The sequence below is a fragment of the Otolemur garnettii genome, unplaced genomic scaffold, assembly GCF_000181295.1.
Source record: "Otolemur garnettii isolate 467f Iridium unplaced genomic scaffold, OtoGar3 scaffold00004, whole genome shotgun sequence".
NCBI classification, from domain to species: Eukaryota; Metazoa; Chordata; class Mammalia; order Primates; family Galagidae; genus Otolemur; species Otolemur garnettii.
Window position 1 is genome coordinate 43,664,252 of NW_003852399.1, and position 6,856 is coordinate 43,671,107.

Sequence of the window (6,856 nt, forward strand, 5' to 3'; positions counted from 1 at the left end):
CAGTAAGCAATGTCTTCATTCTAGGGCAGTGGTTCTCAACCTTCCTAATGCCGTGACCCTTTTATATAGTTCCTCATGTTGTGGTGAACCCCAACCATAAGATTATTTTCGTTGCTACTTCATAACTGTAATTTTGCTACTGTTATGAATCGTAATGTAAATATCTGATATGCAGGATGGTCTTAGGCGATCCCTGTGACAGGGTCGTTCGACTCCCCCCCAAAGGGGTCGTGACCTACAGGTTGAGAACAGCTGTCGTAGGGAAAGAAATGGAAGATTATCAAGGCTGCTCTGCCCACCCCACCCCTCCCTCACCTACCCTTGTTGTGGGTGAGGACCGTGTTCATATCTACAATGGTTTAAGGAAAATTCTATGCCTGCTCAGTGTGGTGAGTACTGTGGAATGTTTGCACTTCTTTATAAAATTCTATCTCACTCTCATTTTTATTTTCATATTAACAGGCATAACAACAGAAAGAAATTTACCAGCAGCTTTTAAGAAATCCCAGGGGCATTTATATCAGCATGTGCTGATGTCTCATTATATTTTATGGCTTTCAAGACTCTCATAATAGGTTGCTGGGGTCAAGTCAGGTACTTCTTCCCCTGGAATAGCTGGAGAATAAAATAACAAACATAGAAACTAAAATGGTAGAGATAAAATAGTACCGGAGGCAAAGAGGATAGATTGAGAGCTTTTGGCATCTTAACTACCCTCAAACCTGAAAACAGCCAAATTGGAAGCCAGATGAAGGTAATAAATGAGAATTGTTAATAATAAGCTAAAAGTTCAAAGAACTCAGTTTTTAAAATTAGACAGGTAGATGATAAAAAACACAGTTATGGTAGTTTGGATTTGGATTTGTAGCAAAGCATCCTGGGTATGATTTCCTTAATGAGCTCAGTCAGAGTCAACTAAAAATGGATCTGGAAAGTAGAAAATGACTCTTGGAATGTCTGAGCTTGCACTATCCGATACAGTAGTGACTAGCCACAAGTGGCTATTTAAATTTAATTTAAAATTCAGTTTGTCATTTGCAGTCACCACATTTCACGTACTACGTGGCTACATGGGGCTGGTGGCTGCCATATTGAACAGCATAGATACATATAGTGTCCACCACTGCAGAATGTTCTAGCAAATAAGCCATTTCCATTAATGTTAATATAATACAGGGACTGGGTTTAATATTTTGGAAAACACCATTTACTAGAAATATTATTATGCTGTTATTATTATTTAGCCTAGAAATACTTCTATTAGGATGGGAGGATTAGAGGTTATTAACTAAAATATAGACAGAAAGGCATGTAATCAACAATAAAGTCAATGAGAATCAAATCTGAAAACTAAACTTTAAGCATTCTTCCCAGCAACACCACAGCCTCATAGTATAAGGAAATTATTATGGGAGATAAGCGTGTAAACAAAATAATAGTGGTTGGAATGAAGTCTTACTGCAAGAACATTTTAAAAAGGAAACAGGAATTGAAGGAAAATGATAATGAAGCAGAGGTCATTACTACAAAGATTGGTGGAAAACAGAGGTTAAAAAAATTGTAAATAAAATCAGTGAAAAAGGAAAAGCAATTCCACAGGTGAATCGGGAGGCAGAGGAAGGAAGCCCACAGGTAAGGTTTGAATGTGTTGGGGGAGGGAAGAAACTTATGAACAGGAAAGCTAGGGAAGTGTTTTGAGAAAATATGACGGTAGGGTTTTTAATGTCAAGAACTCAGACAAGTGGATCAGAAAAATACTGATTCTATTAGGCTTATGGGCAGAGGATAAGACAAGAATTGGCAGAAGGGGAAATAAACCTTGAGCACTTAGGGAAATACTTTTCTTCATTAATGATCAAAGAAATAAATTAAAATGAGATTTGATGGAACAATTGTCAAAGTAGCCAAGAAAGAGAATGGTGGGAAGAGTGAGATAGGATCAAAGCCGCTCTCCCGTGGTGAGTGTGCACACTTCAGGGTGCGCGGCTCTCTTGTAAAGACATCTACCAAAATTTATCAAGAAAATGTGCTCACCATCTGACACAGACTCTATGCTTCTGGCACTGATGTAAGGAAAGAATCCAAAAGGTATAGTATGCTTTCTGCACAAAGGTTGGCCGCCTTGTATTTAAATAGCAAGACATGGTGAAATCATGGCACAGTGCAATATAATATTCAACAGTAAAACTTGGGCTCTGAAGAGTTTTTGATCTTTAAGTTAACAATGTCATATTAGAATACATTCTTTCTAAAAAAAAAAAAAAAGGAAATAGAGAAAAGGGGAGCCCTCATTGGCCTCCCCCCTCAGGCCCCTTCCCCTCCCTGGGGTTAGTAGGTGTCCTATGTTGCTTTGCCATCCACCCAGCTGGCCACCTGAGGTCACACCGTATGGACACATATAGCACATTTTGTAGAGTGTTGTTTTAAACACAAGTGACATCTTGCTGTAACGACTATTTTATAACTTGTTCTTTTCACTTAAAAATATGAGTCCTGCGTGGTGCCAGTGGCTCAAAGGAGTAGGGTGCCAGCCCCATATACTGGAGGTGGCGGGTTCAAACCCGGCCCCTGCCAAAAACTGCAAAAAAAAAAGGGTCCTTTCTCTTTTAGTACACATCTTTCCTCTCTCTTTGTAGCAGCTGGATAGTGATTCATACATTGTCAAAGTGTTCTTTTCAAGCCATTCTTCTTTGGATGAATATGTATGCTGTTTTCAATATTTTGCTATTAAAATCAGTGCTGCAACAAGTACCTTCTCTGCGCTCCTTTGTGGTCATATGCCACTGTTCCTCCAGCAGAGATGGCTAGAAGTGCAACGGCAGACTTCAAATGCCAAGCGCATTTTAGAATTATGATCACCACTGCGGCAGTATACAGACAAATGATAGATTCATACAACACTTTCTGCATACTCTGAGCAACTCTTGTATCAGCGTTTTAAAATTTTTACCAGTCTGGTAGACAAATAACACATGTATATCTAGTTATTTAAATAATACCAAATTATTTGCATTTTGCAGGACATTAAGCCTTGGTTTCATGTTGAAAATATTTTATGACTGTTTTTCGTTTATTTCCGAACTTTTAAATGGTGCCTTCTGTGACAAAGTTCAAAGGGTTTTTTGTGATCAAATTTAGCACCCTTGTGCTGTGCTTCTGATTTGGTAGTTAGTGTAAAATGGCTCTCATTCTCCAGAGATTATGAAAATATTCATGCACATTTTCTGATCATATTTTTATGATTAATTTTGCCCTACTAGCTTTCTAACATCTATCAGTTAGACAACCGTATGTGAAGAAAATCTCCCAATATAAAAATAGGTGAACAAAAAAGACGATCCAGAGGAAAGAAATGAAAATAAGTTTACCAAAAAAATTATATACTAAATATTATCTGTGGGTAGGGATATTATATGTGATTTTTCCCCCTTCTACTTATTTGCCTGTCTCAGATTTTTTATAGTATTGGTTATAGTTATAATATATGGTGGCCTTTTATGTTGTTTTTCTGCCCAGTATAGTAACCATCCTTTTCCTCTTTAACTACGTGGTTTGGTGAAGGCCACTAATCACGGAATTCCACCTTGGCTACAGGTGTGGGCTCATGATTTCTAGTCATCTAGAAATCTTTCTCTGGGATTTCTCTGATACAGGTGGCAAAGGTCCCTGGCCACACGGCTGATGAGTGTGTGGCAAGAGATGCCTGTGGACCTGGCTCCAGTTGGCCAGATAATGAAACAAGAGACACATACCTACACTCAAAGACAGAGAGACAGACAAAGAAAGACGGACTACCACCCATCACTTAAGATCCCAAGTTCTTTGTCTCATTTTTCCCAAGTTCAGGTTCATCTACAATACATTGTAAATCTACAATAGATTTACTTGAGCTACTAAGTCTCTCCCCTTCCTTCTTTGTCTCTTTAGTATGAGTAAGATTTCAGGTACTAATACGAGAAGGGCTCTGCATGAAAAAAAAAGCTGTAAGTAAGAGAGAAAAGCTTCAGAGATATAAAAGTATCATTAGTCAGAAATAACTACACATCTTGGACTGAGCAATCTTCACTTTGTGGAAAGGGAGTTTCCTACAAATAATATAATAGCAACTATTTGATTTTTAGCCATTAGGCATCTTATTACTAGAAACAACTATCAAAATAGGATGGTAGCAAGACAATGTTTAATTTTAAAATTTTCATATTCCAAACAAAGCAGGGAGGGCCCATGAAATTAAGGGTAATGTTGTTAGGAGCAGAGGTGGCCATTGAAAGACACAAACAGCACCTAGAGTTGGCTTCAAGAGACATCTATTTCTCTATGAGATAAACATATCAACATACATTTGTTGACATATTAGACTCTATTTGTAGATTTTAAAAATGGGAATTTGACTTAATCCTAAAACATACTTCAGGTTGATACAGCACGGAACTCAAGAGCTCAAAGACCTTAAAGAGTGAAAGTCATTCATATTAGAGTTGTGAACTCTGCAGACATCAGGGGACTTAACTAGTGCTACTAGTAATCCCTATAGTAGTAGGGTCCACCCAAGTCTCTGGAATTCCAGTCCAGTGTTCTTCCCATTGCCTCTCAAGTGTCAATAACAGATGACTAAACTGATCAGAAAAAAATCACAAAATCACTTCACTTATACACACACACACACACACACAGAGAGAAATAGCAAGTAAGTGTAATATTTTTAAAAATGCCATAATTTTAATTTTCAATAAAAAGGAATCCAAGTCTTTGGAGGTATTTTACAGAACTACTATATTGAAAGTACACTGTGTTGTTAAAGGGAGTTTAAGCTCATGGGGAGTTTAAGCAGCATGGAAGAAACATTGATCTGGGTGGAAGTTTATGCTTGGCTTAGACAGGCTTTTAGCTTGAAGGTTGTAATAAATGAGCAATTCTCTTAACCTCAATCTATTTTTCATACGGTGGGATGACAGTCATCAACTGAAATCATTTTTAAGTCTCCCAGAAGTAGGAAAAAAAACTAACCTAATCTTACTTTCATAACCTTTTTAAAGGGTAGAATTTTACTTTTAGTTTTAAAATAATTATTAAAAGGAGCTATACTAATCTCAACCAATCCAACTATTTACGTTTCATAAGGACATAAACAAGGTGTTGCTGGTATTTCTGCCGTGGATATAGTTAAACCTCATGATTTGGGGAGCATGATTATTATTTTTCTGAATCCTTAATTTTAAAAAACGGAATGTAAAATGAAATTGAGCCCGATTTTCTTTATATAATTTTGCAGACACATGTTAAAAAAAATGTTTTGGGGTATCTTTGGGGCTCAGAACTCAAGGGTTTAAGAGCTGTTAAGGATCAGAAGAAAGGAGACACAGGCAGATGCTGTGTGGTTACGGAGTGATGCTCACTCCAAAGTCACTCTGCTGGTCCTCATTGGTGCTTCTCAGACCGTCCAGCCAAAGTACACAGTGGCAGAGGAGAGTGGACGCCATCCAGGGAAGAAGGTTTCACTCACACTTCACATCATACTCCAAATGTTTGCTTTAATATGAAGAAATGAGTATGCTCTATCTGCTCCTCCACTTTATTTTTCTTCTATGGCACTTTGTTGCCTCTATAAAATTAAATAGTTCATTTATTTTCTTTGATTGCCATCAACTTCCTCCACCAATGAGGGTGATTTAGTTCACTGCTGCACACCAGGACCAAGAACGAGGCCCAGCAATTAGCAGGACTCAATAGATACACGTGAAATGAATGCTGGAGCATTTTAGATGAGGCTGTGTTGAATCGTACTGTCCTGGACGGTGCACCTCCTTTACCCGGGCCTCAGAGGCACCCTCATCCTCATCCTTAGCAGCAAGCTCCTAGTTTTGGAAGACAGAAATGCATGACATTTAGGGAATGTGGGGGAAAGACACCACAGAGACTCCTCCCCGCTTGCTTGGCATCATATTTCTCGACTTCTGAGCCCAAGCTATGAGTGTCATGAGCCGTATCATGAGATATTTTCAGGATACCTGATGCATTAAGCCTTTTGATTTTATTCCCACCAAATTTCCTCTGATTGCATGACGATGGGCTTCAGTGGCTGCTCTTCCTTGGATAATGCTGCTCTCCCTGACCATCCAGATCCTTTTCATCCCTCAAAGCCCAGCTAAACCTATTTTGGTAAAATTAGCTTTCATGTAATAATTTGAATACCAGGGACAGTTTCTTCCCCCCCCCCCCCCCTAGGGGCAGCCTCTCCAGCTTTGTAGGGCTAGGTAATGGATGTATATGAGATGAAGTGACCTGAGAGAACAAACAAGCTGATTTCAAAGTGTATAGCATTTTGAAAGAAAGAACAATAGTGAATCATCTTTCACTACACCAAAAATACAAGTCACCACTTCATTCACCTCTCCCTTTACTTGCAGTTCTCAGGAAAACATTTACTTTCTTTTAACTATAGCAATTTCAGACACAAAGAGCTTTATCTTTAACCTGACCATGGGCCCTTGACAAGATGCAGTTGGGCTTTAAGACATTTCTGAGCTTACTTAAAAGAGAGCTACCTTGATTGTACAACACCCACCAACATGTTCAGTGTAACAAGCCCTGATATAGATCTTATCTTGTACCGGGAATTCTTCTAAGCCAATTATATTTTTTAACTTATCCTGCAAAGCAACTTCACTGTTAGATAACTACTATGATTTCCATTTTACAGATAGATAAACTGAGGCACAAAGAGAGATTGAGTAAGGGAACGCAGTCAGTAGCTGTGGTGCCGGGATTCAGCCAAGGTGCTCTAGCTTCTGAGGCCACGTGCCTCACTACTCTCCCACCTGCCTTACGCCTCTGTCCTCCACCTCTTTTCCCCTGA